General features: G+C 38.3%; 1 protein-coding gene across 4 annotated transcripts in view; it reads left to right on the plus strand.

Moving 5' to 3' along the window:
• The window catches only part of LOC118823467 (hippocalcin-like protein 1), a 48,295-nt gene that overhangs the window by 5,881 nt on the left and 17,383 nt on the right, over nt 1-25,031 (plus strand). Inside the window, exons 1-2 of one of the 4 annotated variants that reach the window (XM_036593110.1) lie at nt 8,165-8,545; nt 10,169-10,299. The exons of 1 other annotated variant lie outside the window; for it this stretch is intronic. The gene's annotated coding sequence lies outside the window, so the exon portion shown is untranslated. Of the gene's footprint in view, nt 1-8,164; nt 8,546-10,168; nt 10,300-21,516; nt 21,889-25,031 lie in introns of those variants that run through there. 2 more of the 4 variants (XM_036593109.1, XM_036593112.1) reach the window with 2 other exon arrangements.

Consider the following 25,031-nt stretch of genomic DNA (forward strand, 5'->3'; position numbering starts at 1 on the left):
TATGTTGAACGCTCAGGCAGAAGACACTGAGCTCAAAGACATTTTATCAGAGCTATTTTGTTGCCCTGATCTTGTACTGCAGCCACTTGAGTTGCATCATTACATTGCTACACTGATGGCATAGTAAGATATTGTTGCGATGTCTAGTGTTACTAGTACACATGGACGCACTTCACCACACTTATCCCACATTCGACATTTCTTGACCCTCTTGACATTTCTTGATAGAATCACTAGAACTTCAGAAGATCTAATCAGACAGGCCTTTCTTGATGAGTACCATACAATATGTCAAAAGGAAAGAGACAGAATTATGTTTGCTTAAAAGGCCCATATCACAAAAAAGAGATGTTTTGTTGTGGTATGTAAATATTGTTAAATATTGAAAAGGGTACTGTTTAGTCAAGTCAAGTCAAATTTATTTATATAGCGCCTTTTACAACAGATGTTGTCACAAAGCAGCTTTACAGAGAATCCGGGTCCACACCCCAAGCGAGCAAGCCTTGGCGACAGTGGGCAAGGAAAAACTCCCTCAACAGGAGGAAGAAATCTCGAGAGGAAGCATACTCAAAAGGGGAACCCATCCTCCTCTGGTCGACACCGCATAGCAGCACAGACACAAAACAGTATAAGTGGATACAGTTTAACAGTTTAACACCACTGTGCAGTGCGCCGGCCGCATCTCAGGTCAGACCATCTTAGGACAGGCAGCCACTCAGCTCAGGGAAAGAGAGGGGGAGGGGGGAAGAGGGGCGGGGATAGGGGGGAGGGGGGATAAGAGGGACATAGTTAGAAAAACAAATTAACCAAAGGCTCGACTAAACAGGTAAGTTTTTAGCCTAGACGTAAAGATGGAGGCAGTGTCTGAGTCCCGAACACAGACTGGTAGGCTATTCCAAAGCTGGGGGGCGTTGTATGAAAAGGCTCTTCCCACTGACGTAACTTTATTAATTCTGGGTACTAATAATGAGCAGCACCTTGTGATCTAAGTGGGTGTGTCATTGATAATAGGAAATAAGGTCACTGAGGTACTGAGGAGCAAGGCCATTCAAAGCTTTATACGTCAGCAGAAGAATTTTGTACTCAATGCGGAATTTAACTGGCAACTAATGTAAGGTACACAAAATTGGGCTAATGTGGTCAAATTTCCTGGTTTTGGTGAGAACTCTGGCTGCAGCGTCCTGGACTAACTGAAGCTTGTTAAGGTTTTGGCTCGAACAACCAGAAAGCAGAGCGTTACAGTCTAACCTGGACATGATAAAGGCGTGAACTAACGTTTCTGCATCCTGTAGCGACAGTGCATTTCTTAATTTAGCGATATTACGCAGGTGGAGGAAAGCTATTCTGGTAATATTGGTAATACACTCATCGAAGGCCAGACTGGGATCGATCGTGACACCAAGGCTTTTTACAGATGTGCCTGGTGCAGTTGAGAAACTATTGAGATTAGGAGTTAATGTAGGCAGATTATCCCTAGCAGCTTTTGGACCAAGAAGAAGAACTTCTGTTTTGTCCGAGTTTAGTAAGAGGAAGTTACTTGACATCCAGTCTTTAATGTCTTTTACACAGTCCTCTATCTTATTTCAAGTTATATCAAGTTCAATTTTGTCCTCTGATGCCATGTTTTCTAATGATGGTACCTAGTGGTAGCATATATAAGGTAAATTATTTGGGTCCTAAGACAGAGCCCTATGGAACACCATACTTTACTCTTGTGAGAGCTGATTGTTCACCATTTACATTAACAAACTCAAAGCGATCACTAAGGTAAGATTTGAACCATGAAAGAGCTTTACCTGTCACTCCTACTAGTTTTTCAAGCCGGTCTAATAGAATGAAATGGTCTATTGTGTCAAAAGCTGCACTAAGATCGAGTAAAACCAGTAAGGATATGTTTCCTTTGCAAGCGGGTAATAAAAGATCATTTATAATTTACTCTGTATACAGTAAGTACAGTCCATATATGGAAAGTAAGCAGCAAAAACAGCCCATTTTGAATTCTCTGTTTTTGTGATGTCACAAAAAAACAGCACATTTACATCTATACACCTATTCAGCCTACAGCTGTTGAGCTCTGCCCATTCACACAAACGTTATGAGGAGTGATTCAGCCCAGACTGCTTTTTGAATAAGGCACAATACAGGCCAGCCAATCAGAACAGAGGTCATTTACATGTATTAGTGTTAAAGGCACAATACTAAAACAGCCTGTTTAACTCTAAGGGATAGTGATGGGTTGAAAATGGTCATGTAAAAGTTAATTAAAACTGTTTTTAGTACATAAAACCACACAGATGTGATAAGTGGATTTCAGAAAAAAAAATAAAAAATGTAGGATATTGGCACTTTAAACATTACATGTAGTAAAGATACACACTGAAAACCCTTTAAACTGGTGCTCATTTGTTCACTGTTACACAAAGCAGCACTAAATATCCATTAACTGTTCGACTCTAATGAACCACAAAATTCCAGTCATAGTCATCTAATGCTGGATTCTCTGTTTCTGATCCGTCTGAGATCTTACCCTTTCAGGCCGCTTCCCTCGCCCCAGTGAAGTGTGGGAAAGACGCATGAACAGACGCTTTGTTGAGAGGGCTGCTTTACATGGCCTCATCAATGGCAGACTTATGCTGGTGAGGTCCAGAGTTTCAGCACTTCTGCCAGCTCTCAAAGGAGCTTTCATGTGTCCGGCAGATGAAAAGAGTGGAACCCAACAGATCTTCATTCTTGATCGGGTGTAGTCATAACCAAGTGAACAGCATGGCCAGAGAAAATAGACTTCAGAAAACTGAAGCCTGTTTTACAGTCACATCTTCAGAGAGATCTTAAGGCAGGGTCATTCAGTTCCAGTGCTGGAGGGCCAGTATCCAGCACAGTATGGTGACTTTAATGCTCAAACACACCTGGTTCAACTCCTCTGTTAATTAGCAGGTTTAGTGGATTAGGGTGTATTTAAGTGGGCAAATCAATAAACTGTGCTGGACACTGGACCTCCAGGGAAAGAACCGAATGACTACAGTACTAATTTAGCTTTTTTTTTTGTTTGTTTGTTTGTAAACCATGTGAAACATCTATTAAATGAGGTTCTTGTGACCAACTATTGGCATTGAGAATAATCAATGTAATTTTACAGAAAAATTCGGTCAGTTCTTATTCTTTATCCTTTAATCATTGCATAGCTCCATTGGACTGTAGGGTATGTAACACTGTTAGTACTCTACTGCCATCTAGTGGACATGTCTTGGAAACGCCAGGATTTTCTTAAAAATGAAAGAAAATAAGATTCTGCGTTTCTGACCTGAAGTTTTGAAGCAAAAGGTCTACCTTTAGCATCTGTGGCTGTCTTCCAAATACCAGTCATATGAGAGGGAAAAAGTATAGTCAAATGTAAAAGTTTGGTCAACTTTGGTCAAATTACACATTTTGTTCATTTTTGAGGTGAAAATAAGTTGTTGTCTACAGAGAACACACATTTTAATGCACAATTACTGTTTATTTGCTGAATTTAACACAGTGGGAAAAACATATTTAACATATTGACCTGTGCAAAAGTTGCAGCCCATTTAATATTTTTATATTGTGTTTTTTCCAAGTTGTTAATCTCAGCAAATAAATAGAAATTGTGCACTAAAGTTAGCAGGAAAAAAGTTTAAGTTCACCATATTTAAGATTGTTCCCTGTAGAGGTTGTTTTAACTCATTAAGACTTCTTACACATTTACAAATCAACAAAACATGTAATTTGACTGGGGTTGTCAAGCTTTACATTAGCTTACATTCTGGCTAAACAGATCATTTCAGAATGCAACATTTAAAACTTGATGAACACATTTTTATTTTATTTTATTTTTTTCAAAACCAATTTACTGTTTTATTAATAATACATTAATATATTACTGCTAGATAGTTTTGCAAGAAAGCTATGTTCATTTTTTGTGATGTTCACTTTTTTTTCTTTTACAGAAATAAAAAGAGAACTGTCCCCTTTACACCTCAGAGGGATTTCATGAGTCAAGACATTTAAAAAGCAAATCAACTGCTTACATGCTCTGTATAGCACCTCAGGCCAAAACAGTGGAAAGTTTTCCCATAATTCAGCTGATTCAACAGTGACATAATGAAATGTGGTCAGTGTTTCATACAAACAGAGGTAAATGGAATGCTGCACTTGTGTAATGTGCAACATTAAGAAAGAAAATATCTTTACTGAAGCACTTGTTCACTTCAGGGTGTGGTCAGCTTGTCTTCACCAGATGTCCTCAGATATCTTCTTTGTCAAAGCAAAAAACTTGAATTGTGTGAAAGGAAGTGACACTTTGGGAGTCAAAGATAAATAACAGCAGAATCATGTGGTGAAATTCTACAGTCAAGTCACGTCAGTTTTCATGAATGTTTATTCAGACTATGTGTCTAATTGTAGTTAATTAACATTTGATTTAATGGAATGTGAAAGTCAGTCAATGTCAGTACAGTTACTATAGAATTATGGGTGGAATACTATTAGGAGGCAACCAGATCTTCTGAGCTTTACCAGAAGTATAATATAATCATTTATAACTGCAGAGAAAAGGTAAAATACAGTAAAAGACTTTTAAATGAAACACAGGGTGACTGACAATCTTTAATGGTATAGAAAGGTAGGTAGAACACTACAGTGCAGTCTGTAAGCAACTGGATGGTAGCATTATTTTCTGAGGGGGGTGTTGGCTCTTGTTGTTGCTGAACAACACAGCATCACCACAAAGACAGTGTCTGGTGAGGTTTATGGATCACAGACTTCAGGCTGAAATCAATTACAAAGAAGTAAACATAATAACATTATTTACAACTGAGCACAATTGAAATTTCAATTTCTCTAATTATTACAATTTTCAAAGGAAAATTTCATATCTCTAAAACAATGGCTTTACAGGAGAAGGCAAAAACATTATCATTCATTCATCTTCTAGGTTGAGGGACCCCATATCCCTACAGCCTTTGGGCGGAAGGCAGGAAACACCCTGGACAGGACACCAGTCCATGGCAGGGCAGACACATAGACATACCCATTAACACACACCCCCACACCTAGGGGCAATTTAGTATCTTCAATTCACTTGACTGCATGTTTTTAGACTGTGGGAGGAAACCAGAGCGCCTGGAGGAACACAGGAAAAACAAGCAGAGCCCACACAGAAAAGACCCTGGTCGCCCAATCCAGGCCCTTCTTGCTGTGCCACTTCGGCCACTTCATTAAGTACACCATGTTGTTTCTACACTCTTTGTTCATTTCATCAGCTCCACTTACCATATAGGAGCACTTTGCAGTTCTACAATTACAGACTGTAGTCCATCTGTTTCACTGTATACTTTGTTAGGCTCCTTTCACTGTTTTTCAATAGTCAGGACCCTCACAGGACCACCAGAGAGCAGGAATTATGTGGGTGGTGGATCATTCTCAGCACTGCAGTAACACTGACGTAGTGGTGGTATGTTAGTGTGTGTTGCACTGGTCTGAGTGGATCAGACACAGCAGTGCTGCTGGAGTTTTTAAACACTGTGTCTACTCACTGTCCACTCTATTAGACACTCCTAATTTGTTGGTCCAACTTGTAGATGTAAAGTTAGAGACAATACCTCATATGTTACTGTACAGTCTGTGTTGGTCATCCTCTAGTCCTTCATCAGTGGTCGCAGGATGCTGCCCACAGGACGCTGTTGGCTGGATATTTTTGGTAGGTGGACTATTCTCAGTCCAGCAGTGACACTGAGGTGTTCAAAAACTAAAGCAGCACAATTTAAATGTGACACTTGGTGCTTTAATCTCACAGTCCAACATTGTTCTTGGTTTGGGCATGTGGTTAAGATAAACCTTAAATAACATCATCTATGTCATTGTCCAGTTACTTCCTGGATGCACTGCAAATAAAAGAGATCTCAGCAGTTACCAGTGAAACATCTATACAAAGTTTCAGTTATGAAGACTTCAGGTCCCTTTATTCTCCCACATTAATGATCTTCTCTTAATAAAGCTGCCATATTCCCTTAGCGAATTCTCCTGTGGGTGTCCAAAGAACAGAATGGTTTGGCTAGGATGATGAACGTCTTTGAGGGACTTTTGCTGCCACAGAAAGACTCTCCTGAGATACGTTATGTAACATGTATTATGCAGCCTAGTTCTTCCATTCCCTACTCTATTAAAAGAAACTGTTTCAGGTCAAGCCATTTTTGGGAGTTCTTCAACTTGTCCCTGTAGAGAGGCCTTTTTGGTGCCAAGAAGGTCCAGTTCTTAGGGTTACTGAAAGAAATCATTGCTGAGTGGTTGTACTGAAGTGTTTTTCTACATCCTAAACTGAAAGTGAGAATGTGTACCATTTTTCCATAACATGCTGGAACATGTTCTGTTTAACAGAAGAGCTGGGATAGTCTTCAGCGCTATGATGTAACTTCATTTCTTTCCTCTACCAATTTGTATCTTCTGCTGCATTTTGACTCATGTCTTGCTGCTATAGGAGACAGCATGCACTGTCTATAGATAGATAGATAGATAGATAGACAGATAGATATCTACACCTTTGCCTGTATTCATCTGTATATCATCTTCATCCATTTCTGGGTCATTTGTGAATTCAGCATCATCAGAAAGCTTACATATACGGTGGCCCCCAAAAGTATTTGGACAGCTGTGCTATACGTAGATTGTTTTTATCATATAATCTGACTGTCTATTTTAATTCTATTAAATGAATCTCTTGTTGTCTAATTATAATCCACCCTGAATCAGTGCTGCTGGACCAAAATAAAAACTCAAGAATCAAGTCAAGTCAAGAATCATCTTGTCACTCATCCATCACTGTTGTTTTGAGATCTGGCCTAACTGACTCATCTTGTAAAACAGTCTTACATAATTCATATAGTTATATGGTTATATAATTTATAAAGTCATATATTTAAAACAATTCATAAAATTATGCATAAACTGTCATACAGCTTCATCTTCATGACTGAATCACTCTTAACAGTTGTGAGTGAGAACTGGGGAAAATGGAGAAAAATGGCAATTAATTTATATTTAATATCAATAAAATCTCAAATTTTAAAATGTAAAATATTTCAGAGGGTAGTCTAGAACAAGACATGCATATGCAAGATTTCACAATATTTTACATTTTAAGTTTTTGGATTTTATTGAAATGTAAATTAATGTATATATGTATATATGTATGCAAATTCATTTTACTCCCCAGTTCCCATACATCACACATGATGACTGTAGTGATGGGTAATTAACAAAGATGAAGACCATGATAATGAAGAAAAAGAAAACGATGATGATGAAATAAAATGATGATGATGATGATGATTAAAATTACAACAATGGCAAAAAGGATCATAATGATAATGACGACAAAGAAGAAGTAGAAGAAGAAGAAGATAAAGAAGAAGAAAAAGAAGAAGATTATGATGATGATGATAATGATGATGATGACTGTAACGATGAGGAAGAAAATAAAGATAAAGGAAATAATGACTAATTATGAGAGAACAAAATGATCATGATGATAATGGATACATGATCATAATTTATGATACTGAAGAAGAAGAAGAAGAAGAAGATGATGATGATGATGAAGAACAAAATGATGATGATGATGATCAAAATGAAGAAGCAAAAGCAGAAGAAAATTATGAAGACAGTGAAACAAAAAATGAAAATGACGATGATGATGAAGAAAAATAAAATGATGATTGAAATTATCATGATAATGATGATAATGAAGATATACATGATAATAATTCGTGATATTGAAGAAGAAGAAGAAGAAGAAGAAGAAGATGATGATGATCATGATGATGATGATGATGATGATCATGATGATGAAAAGGATGACTGTAACTATCATGATAATGATGAAGATGAAGATATACATGATAATAATTCGTGATACTGAAGAAGAAGAAGAAGAAGAAGAAGAAGATGATGATGATGATGATGATGATGATGATGATGATCATGATGATAAAAAGGATGACTGTAACTATCATGATAATGATGATGAAGAAGATATACATGATAATAATTCATGATATTTAAGAAGAAGAAGGAAAAGAAGAAGCATAAGAAGAAGAGGATGATGATTGCGTCATCATAATTCTCCGCCCCCTTCTGCCGCGGCGTCCATTCAAAGTTGCCGAGCCCGTGTAGGGGGTCCAGCGCTGTGCTGAGTGGAGGTTTGTTGTGATTCTCGTGTTCAGGTGAAGCGGAGCCGCTGTGTCAGGCTAAAGGCTCCGGGCTAAACCTCCTACAGCCTCAGAGCAGCTCAGCCGAGCCGAGAGTGGTCCACCCTGCCGGGCTTCTCCCACTTCCTTTCTCGCGTCTCCGCTGCTTAGGCGGTTTCTCGCTCTAATTCTGCGCTTTAATTCGCACTTTGTTGTGGAAAATGCACTTGTAGTCACAGCTGTCGTAGAAGAGGGAAGGCGAAGAGGCTCGTATGGGTGTCTGGACGCTTCTTCAGCCTTTCATCGACTTCCAGCACTCACAGAAAGTGGACTTGAAGACGAGAGTAAGTAGTCGATACCTCCTATCAGCTCTTTTCTCGTGAAGGCTAAGATATCGATGGTTGTTCCTGAACATTCCCTCGTTTTGGCTCTGGGGTTCCTGAATTTTCTTCAGCCAGTTGAGAAACCTGCAGATGCTGAACTGTAAATACACATATTTACGTGTTTTTCTTTACTGTTTCTTCAAACTAAACAATGTTTACAGGTTTCACTGCCTGTTTAGGCTGCTTTAAACTGAATTACAGGACATACATGCATATTCATTTGCAGCTCCTATCTAGCATAGAAGGTAAATGCTATTTTGCTGCTATTGGAACAAAACCTTGTATCTCCATTTTTGCTGTTTTTCAGTTTTTGACATAATTTGAAAATGCCTGTTGCCCTTTACGTTGTGTGTAAATTTAACGATGAATGGACCAACAGAAACGGCCCAAATTTACTTGGAGAAACGTCTGGTTCCATTGACTTCCATTAAAAGTAAAGTATGTTTTTTCCTTCTCCTGTGAACTTCTCATTTTGGAGATACGAGGTTTTCTTCTGACAGCAGCAATTTATTGGTTATAAACACAGAAAAAGTGTGGAGTATGACTAACTAAAGCAAAGGTAGTTGTGTGTGCGTGTGTGAGTGTCAAAATGACCGTTAAGTACAGTAACTAATGTACAGTAATGAGCAAAAGTCACAGACCGCATTTCATTTATTTAATTTCCAGTCAAAACAGCCATTTAGTACAAGTTATTCGTTTTCAGGAGATACGTCTGAGGGGATTAGATAGATTAGATATAACACACTTGAAGGGACAAGTCAAAGGAAAAAAGCGCAAGACCTGGTAGACCACCGAAACTGTCCCTGGTGCAGTTCCAAAGCATTCCACAGGTACTTCTGTCCATCCTTCCAGACAGCTCAACACTATGGGTCTGAAAGGATGTGTAGCTGTCATGAATCCCTCACTGAAAAAAGGATATGGACAGAAAAGAAGAGCATTTGCAACTTAAAGAAGCTGCTGGTGTTCTCAGAACAATGGACTGACCACCCCAGAGTCCAGACCTCAACATCACTGAATGTGTTTGGGATTACTTGGATAACAAGTAGCAGAAAATGCAATCAACTTCTGAGACTAAACTTTGTAAAATATCTCTGTAGATTTGAAAAAGAATCTCGCAAAAAGAATGGAAGCTGTAGTGAAACACTTATTTTATTTAGTGTTTTCTCCTTGATGCTAGAAAATGAATACCTTGTCCTTAATGGCTGATTTGACTGGAAACTAAATAAATGAAGGGTGGTCTCTGACTTTTGAACAGTACTGTAGTTTTGAGCCAGTTACGGAGTAATCTTTGGAGAACTTGTCCCTTGTATAAATCTGTCTGTGGGTATTAAAGGGTGTGATTTATAAAGTAGTAGCTCTGGGTCAGCAGCAGTGATAGTGAGAACAAACACATACCCAGGTGATAAGGCCTGATTACAGCGCAGTCCTTGTTTAACTGGCACAGTACATATTATACTGCTGTTTGGTCGCTGTGCACTTTTTAATGTTTTCAGTCATGACTGTGGCTTTAAAACTGACCAGTTTCTAATAGTTTTGTTTTGATGACAAAACCACACGAGGTGGTGTTTGTGTCGCTTTTCTCAGACGCTCCCTGGAAGGTGACAGCGGTGACTTTGTTGCAACCACAGAAAGTTGGCATGCAGCAGCAGTGGCAATGACATCTCACTGACACAACAACAAGCTGCTGATTGTGGTCCATATTTTCAGCAGCCCAGGTAAACACCTCTAAGGTCACATGACCTTGATCTAGATCACGGAGGTCAGCCACTTCCCACAGGTTCACTGCTGTGGTATTTCTGTCAAATTTTCTGCTCAGTGTGGTGTGGATCTAGGTTAACTGTCTCCCTGCACCTTACATAGGAACTAACACTGCTGTGCAAAAGGAAAAACGACATTCTGTTGAAGACAGAGCTGTTTTCGATCACAGTATGTTAATTACGTGCTCTGCGCTTAGTGCATTCTCTTCACTGTGCTGCTTTTTGGTGAAGGAACAGCTCTGAAAACAAGCCAGAGAGCAGCAGTGACACAGTTAGTGGGCATTTGGCTTGGTTTACTTGGGAGAACAGTAGCCACCTTTTACATTCAGCCACATTTTATGTTTGGGATGTAAAACATTCATAACTATGACTTAGATTTTTACCTGGATTATTATTTTAATAAAATTAATCCTGAGTGAGCTTAACTCTTAACACTTTCACCCCCTGCTACCTCAGAAGGACTACAGTACAGTACACTTGTTAGTTCATGTCCTTGGTAGGAATGTGAATGAGTGCTCGAGTACTCTGTTGACCATTTGAGGTGCCAGCATTAGAACAGTGAAATCACTATTCAGGTAACCATCACATTTTGTCACTGGAAAAGAGAACAAATATACATGCTAACAGTTCAGTTACTGTTGTTCTGTATTACATTAGATACACATTTGATGAATTCAAGTCGTTCTATGGAGACGTCTATTTTTGTGTTCCTAGAGTTTACAGATATATTACACTTGAAAAACATGTTAGGGTTACAATTTATTTATATTTTAAAATAAAGCAATGTTATTTTAACAATTTCACCTTCTTGAGTCATCAATTTAGCAGTGTTGGTTTTTAAATCAATTATGTAGAATTCCAAGCACACAGAAGAGCCCATCCTCACAGTCATGTGTAAAGGATGAGTGCCATATTGTCAGGTGAAAAACACGGTTTTTCTACAATTTTAAATGCAATAATCTATACATGACTATGAAATATACACCGATCAGGCATAACATAATGACCACCTCCTTGTTTCTATGCTCTTTGTCCATTTTATCAGCTCCACTTACTATGTAGGTGCACTTTGTAGTTCTACAATTACAGACTGTAGTCCATCTGTTTCTCTGCATACTTTGTAAGCCCCCTGATCGGTGTATGATTAAAATGACATAAAGAAAACAAATGGCAAATAAATATTATAAAATATATAATGAGAGTTCCCCAGGAATCATGTCACTGGTATTACTTGCGTAACAAAAATCTCTTATTTTGAAATAAAAATCACACTGATGATGTCACTTGACTTCCTTTTACCTATTTTCTGAAGATCTATGAAGAAAAGCACATGGTAAGTCCACTGTGTCTTTTCAGTTATCATAAATTTTCTCATTTAGCTCATGATGTCATTTGAAGCTTTTAGTTGAAGTCACTGGTGTGACCTACTTTATTCTTAGGTAATTGTGAAAAAATAGAATACAAATGGATTGAATTGCATATTTTAGTGGATATTCCATGATTGACAACATGTGGTTTGATGTGGAAAGGATTCATTTTATTAACATGAGAAGCCAGGTAAACATCTAAGCCATAGTTATGAATGTATTACTTCCTATTTCTATGTGTTCCTTTTGGTTCTTGTGTTCCTGTTACAGTCAATATTTCAGTCCTCAACATTTTTATACAACCTACCACTTCCCACAAGGCTCCGACATTTTTTCTTAAGGTTTTTTTGTTTAATTCTGTGAACAGTTTTTTTTTAAAGATAAGCAAGAAGATTAGAAATGAATAGAAAAGATCAAGAAGTGACAGTTAACCAAAGCTCTTCTGTGTGTTTTAGCATGAGTATGTTGTTTTCCTATATGAGTCTGTAATCATAGCTGTATAAATCTATAAATTTAAGGCTGGTTTTGTAAGCAGAAGTTCATGTCCCTGGTAGAAATGTGCTTGAGTACTCGAGTACTCCATTAACCATTCGTGGTGCCAGCATTAAAACACTGAAATTACTATTCAGGCATCCGTTACAATTTGTCGCTGGAAAACAGAACAAATCTACATGCTAGTTTTTCTTGTATTTGCAAGTAAGTGTGTTATCCAGCTTAATACAAAGACCCATGATGCTTTGAGTGTCTTATGGACAGAACTTCCATAAAGCAATGGCATCACGTAGTAATGTTTCATGTAAAAAATCTGTTCATAAACTTTTTTTTTCAAACCAGTGCTAAAATAATGCTACTTGTGTGGTATGTTAGCTCAGCATTATGTCAGCTCTAGTTTAAATAAAGACATTTTAAGCTCATAACAGGCTTCTAAGTAACATATTCTTTACTTTGTCTGTTTTATTAGACTATATCAGCGAGCACCAGCAGGCAGGGACAGTAATATTAGCCACCAACCTCACCTATCATCAAGTGAAGCACTCAGCTAGCTCAGAGAACAACCCTGATACTCTATTTCTCTTAGAAATGCATCACGGTACATAAGGAAAATGCATGATAATTTCTGATTCATGTTGATTTTAAACAGCGGGTGCGGTAAATGGAAGAGAGCAGGAAAAGAGAGAGAGGACGATGTAATTGCTGAGTTTACCCTATTACTGTAGCTCCCCTGAAGCTCTCCTGATGTTTTTCACTTAAGACACATCCTTGTTCTGCTTGCATACATGTTTTTTCAGAATGGAGAGCCGAGCTTTAATTGGATAACATCTTAAAAGTAGAAGTATAGGTGGATGGATGGATGTATGGATTGATTTGAGGAAGGATAAGTGAAATAGTCAGCCATAGAGAAAGAGTGAGAGCAGTATCTTTGTAGGAACAGATGTGCAGAAGCCTTTTTACCTTCAAGGGCTCTCATGAAGCACTGACGAGCTTGCACCTAATTTCTAAAGCATGAAATTCCCCAGACAATAGGACTAATTTTTCATCCCAGTGGCTTTTTACCTGCTTTTGGCTTGCATCTAATCAGGAGAACCCACCACGGCAAAATGTGCCACATGTGGGTGGTTAATTTCCAGCAAAAAGGTCAAGTTTCCAAGTCAAATCATCTAGAATATTCCACATCAACTATCACTGGCTTATAGGCTCTATTGAATGTATTATTATTATTTCTGTGAGAGAACCATGCTTTAGTTTGTATGATGAAAGGTGGTTTGGGTATGCTTTAGGTCTAAGGCAGAATTAAAGCACTTCCCATAACATTGTTAATCATGCTAATGTAATAAGCCTTATCAGTTAATTGAAAATGTTATTTTTAACAATGTAATTTATTGCCATTCGGTAATTCTACAGTATTTCCAGAGACAATTTCCATACTGTCGTATGCTAATTCTCAAACAGCACCTTTAGTTCTCTGCAGTCTCTGAGGTTTATTATGGATGGTGTCAAGGCCCAGTGATTTGACATGGAGTGACTCAACTGTACACTTGTTTGTTTCATTGTATCTTGAATAATGGGTAGGTTATTATGTTGTCAAGTCCTTGTCTTATACCACATAAGACTGTAGAACAATATACAGAATAAGGCTGAGTGAATTTATGCCAATCAGCATTAGTGACTTCTTAGTAAAGCCCTATCTGTCAGGAGATGTGAAGAAATCAAAACGATCACGTTTGGACATTGCCAGATTCTGTTTAAGGCTATGGTAAGGCAAAGCAGTGGCCTGATTCAAAACAATGTTACATTGCAGGGGTGTGGTCAAGCGCTGTCTGCAGGGGAGAGGCTGGGCCAGAGTGAGGACGCGGACTGATGGGCAAACGCTTAGATCTGTGGCTAATTTTCTCTCTCTCTACTGAGGAAAGAAGCTCATATTAGTAGGGAAAGAGAAAATTATCTGAATATCTGAACAACTGTCTGATGTGAGTTTGGACCATGCTTTCAACATATGGTGGTAGTATGAGGTGGGACCGGGTTTTAGGGCGGGGAACTCTGAGAACATGGGCTGGAGTTCTGGGTGACTTCCGCTTGGAGCTAGAAGGCCGGACCCTCCTTTTTTGGATGGTAGGAGGGCTGACTTAGCACTGAGAAACTTCATCACAGGAAATGGAAGGTAGAGATGGGAATGTATAGGCTGTTCGATTGGAAAGAGGAGAGGTTTCACGCATTGCCCCCCCCCCAGACTTCAGTTATTCCATAATATCCATATAATAGCCAATAAAGCATCTCAGTATGACCACTTCCTTGATGGTTACACTTAGAAAGGCGTTGATATGGAAACTGTGGGCCGATGCACATATTTTTCATGTAGATTTCTCAGATGCCGATACATGAACATTTATAAAATGTAGAAATTGGGACAACATCTGCCTGGATTAGAATCAGCCAAATCTAAACATCTGTCTTGTGCAGTTTTTATTTTTTAACCTCTTAAAATCCCAGGCTTATTACATACTAAGGCTTATTTTTCAGTAACTACATGGACTTCAGTGCAAGCTGGCTGAGCTATTCTTAGGTTAGAAGTGTGTAATAAAACTTTGGGCCCACCGGTTGGCCCTGGCCGTTTAAGGGGTTAAGCAAGCATCTGCTGGTACTGATTCAATTCTGGTATCATTGTGAATCCCTTGTTACATTCATTAAGGCTGGTTTGGGTTAAGCTCTGTGGAACAGGAACAGAAATCAGGCAGATGTGTGCACATTTTTACAGTTGATAAATAACAACCTTCTGTTGAGTTTTGGTGTTGTATATAGTTTAAGACGACACTAATACTTCCTTACTGACAGAAAGCACTGGAGCAAGAATCCATATTTTAGCTGTTGGCTCTTAGAGGTTTACCAGCTTGACAACCAGGAACAAGGCAATGTCCTTAAATGTCAGGCAATGTCACAAAAACTGCCTGGAGAAATGTTTCAGTCAGGAAACAGTGTAGATGTGTGTATGCTCGCTAATGATTAACCGCCCTGCATGACTGCAGTGGAGGACTACAGTACGGGACAAAGAGGGTCTGTCTCAAACCTGCTTCGTGTCTGTCAATGACATTTATTTCCCGCTGGGCCAGGAACATTCTCTGGCTATTCTGTATCACCTTCGCAGGCCAGTGTGAGGCTGTTTCCCATTCAAACATGTTGTTTGTTTCATTTAAGTGCATTGATATTAAATAACACAATGAAAAAACATTTAAATGACCGCAAACTGCGATTGCTGTAAAGTGACTACATAGTGACTGTTATGCAGCTTCCAGTGTCACCAGAGCAAAGGCAGTTGGGGAAATGTGTGGTGTGAAGTGTAAGGAGTGAGTGAGAGAGCAGGCCAGTGTGAAAAACAAAAGACCGGAAAGAGGGATTGAGAGTGAAGGGGATTAAAGGATAAGGGCCGCAGATAACAAAACGATAGAAAAAAACGGCATGTAGGACTACAGAGTGATTCAATAGCTGTGCAATAACTGAAGAAAGCTGCATGATATTCCAAACTTACACAAGCCCAATAGACACATGCATGCACACACCAAACTGTTTCACACCTCATATAGGAAATCTTCCATGCTTAGACAAGGCGCCACTCTTCCTCTTTTGGGGTTTCCGTGCAGTCATTTATAGAAAGGGAGCTTCTCCGTGCCTCTCTGGCAGGAAACAGGGAAGTTCGCCACAGACATGACTGATTTTTCAAGCATATTGTTGGAAATGGTGGGCGGGTTTTTTTTTTCTGAGGTGTTGATCAGCTTACAAATAGCATTTCGTGTGTGTCTGTTTGGTTGACGGCTGCTGTGTGAAACAGTTTGTAGGACAAACATTTTTCAATGGATGAGTGTAAGCAGCTTAATTCATAGCAGTGGGGCCTTTTACAATTTGGTGCAGGCAGCAAGTATATTTTTGAAAATTGAAATGTATTGAATGAGGGATCATCCACTCCCTTGAAAGTCCTGTTTTAATCTTACCAAATGGAGAGTTAGTCAGCAGTAATTATATGGGATGAGCTGTGTTTTAATCAACTGTGCAGGCCAAGATCACTGGATGGGTTAGTCGTTGCGTAAGATATCACAGAAGGTCTTGAACTTGTTAATTACAAAGCTGTCGCTCATTAAGGAATGGTTTGAAGACGACTGAGAAGGAAAGTTTAAAAGCTTGTGTGTGTATATATTATATTGTGATTATTAGTGTAAATGTCTCACCTCATTAATTTGATTTGATTACAGTTTGTAATCTAATTTTACCACAAATTCCACCATTGACTTGGTGCAGTTCAGAATATACTGAAAACGCAAATGCGACTGAAGTACAACTGTACAGACAGCAAATATGATGCACCAAGCTTTTTATGTGGATTTTTTTCAGAATATATTTCTGATAAGATAATACGTAAAAAAATAGGAGTTTCCAAACCAGAAGTTTAACAAATGTAAAGATTTAGAGAAAATGGGATCCCTAACAACTTAGGTAGACCACAAAAACTGTTAGCTTCATATAAACAGTCCTTAAAGCTTTCATCTATGAAAAAATCCACAGGTGTTTCTGTCCATCCTTCCACTCTGAGAAGAAAGTTTGAGTCTGAAGCTGTTACTGAATAAAGAAAATGGACAAAACAAACATTTTCAAATGAAACATAAAGCTGTTGTTGTTCTCAGAACAATGAACTGACCACCCCAAAGACCAGACCTCAGCATCACTAAATGTGTTTGGAATTGTGAAAATCAGAAATTGCAACCAACTTCTAAGACTGGACTTTGGAGCTGTTGAATAATATCTCTGCAGGTTTCTTTGAAAAACAAAACCAGAAAGCATGTTTCCCGAAATAAAGGCAGTGGACACACTAAATACTGAAAAATTTGATATTGTATTTGTTAGTTGTTGAGGCATCTGTGAAATTTTCTGTTAAATGAATGTATATATATCACCACATTTCCCACACAGTTATTATCTGTGCTTGTAGCAAGACATTATTAATGGTTTTCTTTGTCCTGCCGTACCATTGTGGTTTATCTCATTCCAGAAATCTTGATGAGTTTTTATTGAAAGGCTAAATTGCTTGCAGAGTCATTTCAGGTTAATGCTGCAGAGGATTCCCATCGGTCACGTTAATGTGAATGATAGCTCTGTAGAATAGCCAGTATATTAGAGTGATATGCATGATCCCTTAAGGTTCACACACTCTTCTAACCAGCTAAGCTCCTCCAAAGGGGCTTCCGCAGGCTGTCTCAGCTGTCTCCATACTGTTATGAAACTCAAGGATTGGTGACACCAGGGTGTTTCTAAAATCCACCATCATTAATCCAGTGCTAAATTTGATATAAGACCTCATAGAGATTATTAGGGGATGTCTACAAATAAACATTGGTATAACTGTGTAACTATATGAATAAATGTACAGCATCCTCAGCATGAAATGCCACCTTTGGTAATGAATATAACTGTTGACTAACTTGAAGGTGAAGAAGGTCTTTAAGTTAAGCCTACGAAGAAATTGATCGTTTTCAGGTTGTCATCCTTACCTTTCTGTTTCTCTGGGGTTTAAATATGAGGCTCCTTTATTAGTCTGTCAATGTGGGGAAGGTTAGAGAGCACTCAAAATAGATATGAGAAAATGTTATTGATCTTGGAATAAATGGAGATGTTGGTGCATCAGGGGGTCACCAGGTTTCCAGAACTATGAAAGGATGCCAACCCCATGCCAACACAAGGGGAAAGCTTTTAGCCCCATCTGAAGCTTGCTGAAGGTCATTAGACCATAAAGTGCAGCCTGGTTCTGTGGTCAAATGAGACCAAATAGAAAATAGAACATACTAGCTACAAACAGCAGAGGTAAATTCAATTTCAAACATGAATGGTTATTGATAGTGTTTATGTAATGTAGAACTGTTTTGTACACACGAGTCCAGACTGCTGATCTCAAGATATTCTACATGTTCAAGCCGCACCTTCAAAATGCTCACCAGGGCTAAGAGAACTGAGCATATTACCCCAAATTTAAGATCTATACACTGACAACTAGTTAGTTACAGAATTAATTTTAAAGTATTGCTTCTTGTCTAAAAATCACTCCATGACTGAAGACCAAGACACATCTCTGATCTCTGAATACAAGCCTGATAGGCCTCTCAGATCACTGGTTGCTGGTCAACTAGCAGTTTTTGTGATGCCCAAAGCTGGAACCAACTGCCAGAAGATTTCAGACAATGAAATTTCTCTTCTGTTAATTTTGCTTTTATTTATGTAAATCACTTTGAACTGCCTTTGTGTATGAAATGTGCTATATAAATAAAGTTGCCTTGGTATGGAGGAATATCTCAGATCTGTTGCAGAATATATCCAAAGTCTTGCTATGTGTTCTCCCACTTTATCGACCATTGAGTGCTATTATCTTGGCAAGAGTGTACAGTGTAGTAAAGTTAGGGGTGCCAGTAATTGTGATATTTATGCCACAAAAAAATAATGTTTTCTTACTTTTTCTGAGCAGAAGTAAACATTCAGAAGCAATTTGCTCCTGATAATATAGTGAGAAATCATTCTGGAAGGCTGTGTGCATCTATATGACCTCCACTACAGAAAGGTGGAAGAATGTACCCTGCCTTATGCATGTGTGCCTGCTGTTGGTATCAGGTGGTCCATACACCATGCGGTGTAGTTTTGAGGGCTGGTCAGGTTACCCTCACCGCATTGTGAGTTGACCTGGTTGAGTGAATACCTTACGACATGCATTAGTGATGAGAGCTTTGACTTTTCTTCTCCTTGTAGTGCTGTCTCTTCTCTCTCTCTCTCTCTCTCTCTCTCTCTCCTCCTCTCTCTCTCTCTCTCTCTCTCTCTCTCTCTCTCTCTCTCTCTCTCTGGGACCAGATGGTGTGATAGAGATTGCTAAAGGGGGTTGAGATGGGGGGAATGAAGATGTTGTTTTATGTGCACATATGGATGGCTGAATCCATTGCTTGTGCATGTGTTAATGGATATGTGCTACTCATTCAGATGCAGCGCTGACAGTTCATCATCAATATACAAAAAATCATGTTTTTTTTCTCTCACTGTCTCTGAGCAGAAGTAACATTGAATGGGATATAAAAGCTTTTTATGCTTCTAATTTTCAGCAGATGTCCATTTCTCACTCTCATAACTACATAACGTACATATTAGTTTCATATTAGTTAATGGATGATTTGTAGTAGTTATTGAATAATTTATAACAGTTACTGGATAATAAGAGCTGGGTGATATTATGTTGACCGTAGTGGTGAGTAATGTTTGTTTGTTTGATGTCTGTTAGTAACTTCGTTAGAGGGCGCCGGTGAGCAATGTTTGTTTGTTTGATGTCTGTTAGTAACTTCGTTAGAGGGCGACGGTGAGCAATGTTTGTTTGTTTGATGTCTGTTAGTAACTTCGTTAGAGGGCGCCGGTGAGCAATGTTTGTTTGTTTGATGTCTGTTAGTAACTTCGTTAGAGGGCGACGGTGAGTAATGTTTGTTTGTTTGATGTCTGTTAGTAACTTCGTTAGAGGGCGATGGTGAGTAATGTTTGTTTGTTTGATGTCTGTTAGTAACTTCATTAGAGGGCGATGGTGAGTAATGTTTGTATATTAGAGTTCAAGCTTTGAATGTTATCAGTTGGGAGCTACTGTCAACAGCTAAAAAGCAAGATAGCTACCACTTCAGGCTTTGGCCAGAAACAGTTTCAACAAGCAAATGCGTACAACAGTGGCCAGCCAACACATTACAAACATACGGTCTTTCTGTACAAGCTCACTGTGTTTTTAGGTTACTGTGGCATTTAAAACTCTCAGTACTCAAGGGGGCTATCAAGGACAAATCTGAGCATCTGTTAACAGGATCTACTGTTGTTCCAACAGCCACAACAACTGAACATGGAGAGTAGTGTATTATGTGCTGTTTAACTTCTTCTATTAGAATAAATAATATACACTTATCAGGCATAACATTATGACCACCTCCTTGTTTCTGTGCTTATTGTCCATTTTATCAGCTCCACTTACTATATAGGTGCACTTTGGAGTTCTACAATTACAGACTGTAGTCCATCTGCAGCACAACACACACTAACACACCACCACCACGTCAGTGTTACTGCAGTGCTGAGAATGATCCACCACCCAAATAGTACCTGCTCTGTGAGGGTCCATGGAGGTCCTGACCACTGAAGAACAGGGTAAAAGGGGGCTAACAAAGTATGCAGAGAAACAGATGGACTACAGTCTGTAATTGTAGAACTGCAAAGTGCACCTATATAGTAAGTGGAGCTGATAAAATCATTTTAGAGTGCAATTAAACATTAAACCATGTTTGCTTAGCTTGAAGTATTTGTGTTTTTGTACTTTTTTCAGGCTTTATACTTTGATTACAAATAAATACAGTTCAGTTATTAATCACAGTTATTTATATGGCAGTTAATCTTTAGCTAAAATGTCATGACTGTAATAGGCCTAGGCCATATATCATCTATAATAATTTACTGATTCTGTGTGATATTGATTTTTGGTTTTAGTATTATTAATAGATAATGAGCTTTTTATCCATGGTAACTAATATTCCATCAAACAGTGGCATCTCTGTAAGCGGTTTACAAAATAGAATGTTTGTAAAATCTGTTTTGTGCCCTTTTCTGCAGATGGTAACCAATATCTGACACTTAACCGCAATGTATGTGATTTTAGATTGTTTTAAAGGAATACTCAACAAAATACGTAACAACATGATAGTTTACAAACATAAAAAGGAGTTTGTCTACATGAGTTTTCTCTCTGGTTAATGTATAAAACTGTGCAATGGTGTCATTTTAAAAGAAACAAAACAGAAACAGTTATATCACTTCAAGCTTGCCTGCTGTGTTACACACTCTTTTAGCACAGAGTACCATTGCATTGTTTAGTGTTATTAATGCAAACTGAAATATCACCTGCCACCATGATATTTTGAAAATATCATGATATTGAATTCTGCACACCACATATGTTAATAACAGAATAATAAGCTCAGAGTTTATAGGGAATCATTCAGATTCATTCAGTTCATGTGTGAGTATCTGAAAACACTTGAGTAATTCACATTCAGTTGCAGCTCATTTTCTGCCTTTCAGTGCAGTGAGCATTATGGGAAAAAGCGGCTGGTGTTCGTACATATGTGGGCTCCTTTTACAGTCATTGTATAATTCTGTAAAGTGTCAAACCTGCTTGAGAAATGAAAGTAAAGGTGACTGATGTGTGAAAAGAAAACTTTTAATAAACGTGTTAGAGCGCAGCCGGAGTGTCTCAGATGAAGGTCACACATGGCTGGTGAAGTGTGAGGAGCTGAGCGGGAGAGAGAGAGAGAAAAGCCGGCCGAGATGACAGCTTGGGTTCCTCTTGTGTGGTGCAACAGCCTGTGTGTGGGATGGAGTTCATTGCCACAATGAAGCAGCGCAGAGAGAGCGGAGTGAGTTTGGAAAAGTGGTTATTAAAGACCAAGAGCCAGGGGAACCCAGACATTACAAAACCTAGTGAATTAAAGGCATTTTTAAAATATATATAAATACATGTATTTTTTTATAATAATTTCATTTGCTAATGGCTCTACATGCTGCTACCAACTGTGGATATAGAACTGGCTCTTCAGGATTGGCCCCTGATTATGATTCTGATGAAGCCAGATGAGCACTAAAGGTATTTATGCTTATAGTAAGTATATATGAATATGTTACTGTTGGTAGAGGATAATAGGACTGGTAGTCAGTTCCTAGGAGAACGGAACTGTAATTGACTCCAAAATAGCAAACTGATTGTTTATTTTAGAATCAGTTATTGTGAAAAAGACAATTTTCTTGCTTAGTTTGTGGAAGATTGGTTTTATGTAACTTATTTTGCCTGCAAATCATCTTATTTTCCATCATTATTGCTAGAAAAGTATCATGATATGCAGCATGTTTGGCAATAAGAATTTCACATTGTGAGAAGATCACCGTGTTGTCCAGCTACATCATTGTTGTGTTTTTCATTGTTCCTCACTGGCTGCACAGATGTTAATTGTTATTGCCCTTTACAATAGCCAGTGATGTTGCTGCAAGGCTGCAATATGCAAATATGCTCTGCAACCAGTCACAATATTTTTTTCTTTGTGCAGTGAACCTCATAACCAGTTCCAGTTTTGGATGAGCAACTGGGTGTTTTGATGAAGCAAGGTCTTCATATAATCCAGCAAAAGTGAATTATTTAATAACACATTATTTTGAGAGTTTACTGTTTTCCACTTGCCTTAGACATAGTCAAGCAGACAGGATAGATTTGATGTCCACATTTTGATTCTTAGCACTGGAGCTGGGAGGCTAACGTTGCTAATAAAAGTAGAAGTCAGTAGTCACCCAAACTTTTTCCAGTAATACAAAACTTCATTCAATCCACTCAAACACGCATATGAATATTAGATATTATATATAACTTAAATTTGAAATGCCAGAGTAACAGCTATTCATAAAAAGAAGCAACAGAAATTGCAAACATAATCTGTTGCATCCATATGACTATGTGACATGCATCCATGCAACGAGCGGTGGAATTTAGGCACAGCATTTGTTGTCTGAAGTGGCTGCCTGCTGTGTTCTGCTTCACAGAGAAGTTTTGTTTTTGGTGATTTTGGTGTCTGCTGATTTCTACTATTTGTTAGCAACATTAGCCTTGTAGCTTGAGCTCTATATTAAAGAAGCAAAATTTGCATACCAAACATATTTTGGCTGATTAAGTGCATCTAGGGTAAGTAGAAAATTGTGTAAATCAGATTTTTCTCTGAACCATTCCTTTAACTAACATTAAACTAAACATCTATTAAAAGCTACTGAACCATTAGTTCAGTAAAAAAGTATTTGCCCCCAGATTTCCTCTGTTTTTGCATTCTTGTCATACTAAATGATTTCAGTTTCTTATACAAAATGTAATATGAGGAGAACATGAGAACACAAAACATTTTTAAGTGATCATTTCATTTATTGAGTTGAAGAAGTTTTGCAAATCCTCTATTACTCAGCCTTAAACCTGGCTTCGTAGGCCTTTCCAAACTTTCTCTCTCCTCTCTTCTGTAATTTCTTTTCATTGCGACATAATGTGCTGCTTGTTGAGGCGTTTTAGCCTCCGTTGCTGGAAAGGTTCTATTTAAATGATGTTTAGATTCAACAGGGCTGGCAGTAATTGAGCCTGGTTGTGTCTAATTTAATTGATCCCAATTATTAACTAAGTTTGGTTGTTTGGATTAGTGAGTCACTAAGGGGGCAATTACTTTTTCACACAGGTCCAGTTGGTGTTGGATAACTTTTTTTCCTTCAATAAATGAAATAATCATTTAAAACTGAAACTGATCTGAAACAATTCATTGTGCAAATACTTTTCATAGCACTGTAACTCTAACTCTGATATTATCGATAAACAACTCTGTTTCAACAGATAGTTTGTGAACAGTTTTAGCCTCTGTTGATCATCTATGGGGGACTGCAGTAAGGCTTTCAGCACTGTGTTTTTGATATATTGAAAGCTGTATTGCAGTCACAATATAATCTAGCAAAATAATCGCAATAATAACATTTTGTCCTCATTGTGCTGCACTGGCATTGTGTGGGACTGTGTATCATTTTGGGGTGTATGTCTTTTTCATAGTCATTCCCGAGTAGACAAGCACTTCCCACATCACCATCGAAATATGGTCATATTTTTCACGCTCTCTAGTCTAGTGGGAGTACAATGTCTGTGCCTGCGGTCTCCAGTGCTTATTGCCTTATGCCATAGTAGTTTTTAATAACTGTATTTTTAGAGATGGAGAAAACCCACTCTGGAGAGGAAAAACAGAAGAAAAACTTCACACCATTCTCTCCTGTGAGATTTATTAACTGCTGTGTTATCTAACTTCTTGAGGAAAACTTCTGTAAGAATATTATCCGCATGGTACTGAACATTATGCAATAGTCCTTCATAAACTTGCTTATTAGTGGAGTTATTATCTGTGTGGGTACTTAATGATGATTTATCTTCACCTGGACTCTGTGTGTGTATGTGTGAGTGTGTATATAGGTGTGTATGCGTGTGTGTGATGGGTGGATATCCTCTTGGAGGTATTGTGATCCCTGCTCAATAACTCTTTCCTTCCCTAAAGGAGTCAGTGACTTAAGCCAAGTCAACAGCAGGAAGAGGAATGGCCTATTGTTACCCATAAACCTACAGGATATTTGGGGTGGGCGTTTTTTTTCCACATCCTGTTGTTCTTCTGCCCTGTTGTTCCATTATGAACATCTCTTTCAGGACAATTAAAATGATAAAAAAAATTAAATAAATAGACTAATCCATCAAAAGCATTATGCCAGGGCCAATACAGTGCATTTAAAAAAGGGAATTTTGGGCCGATGTCCAATATTTTTCATGTACGTATTTGCCAATGCCGAATGCAGAAAGTGGAATAATTAGACTTTTACATTTATATCTATAGGGTTTAGGGTGTTGGTAATGATATGTAAATTTCATTAATACAATACATATTGCCATAACTTTCACATTTATTTATTTATTTTCCCAAAAAGTTTTTTTTTTCCTCCAAAGAAGACACCAGTGTGTTTTGAAAGGATAACTGCCACAATATTTTGTGTTTTGTGTGTAAAATGTGTTCTCCTGGCTGAAATGAGTGTGAGAGGGGATTTTCTAACATGGTTTAATGACTCCCAGCAAACAGGACTCTCTACAACCAAATAGAGGTGCAAACACTATAAGCATCCCTATGTAGCTATTTTGCCTTAGTTTTGCCTGTTCAGAATCAGTGCTTGGCAGCTGCGTGA

Source organism: Colossoma macropomum, unplaced genomic scaffold (genome assembly GCF_904425465.1).
Source record: "Colossoma macropomum unplaced genomic scaffold, Colossoma_macropomum, whole genome shotgun sequence".
In the NCBI taxonomy this organism is placed as follows: Eukaryota; Metazoa; Chordata; class Actinopteri; order Characiformes; family Serrasalmidae; genus Colossoma; species Colossoma macropomum.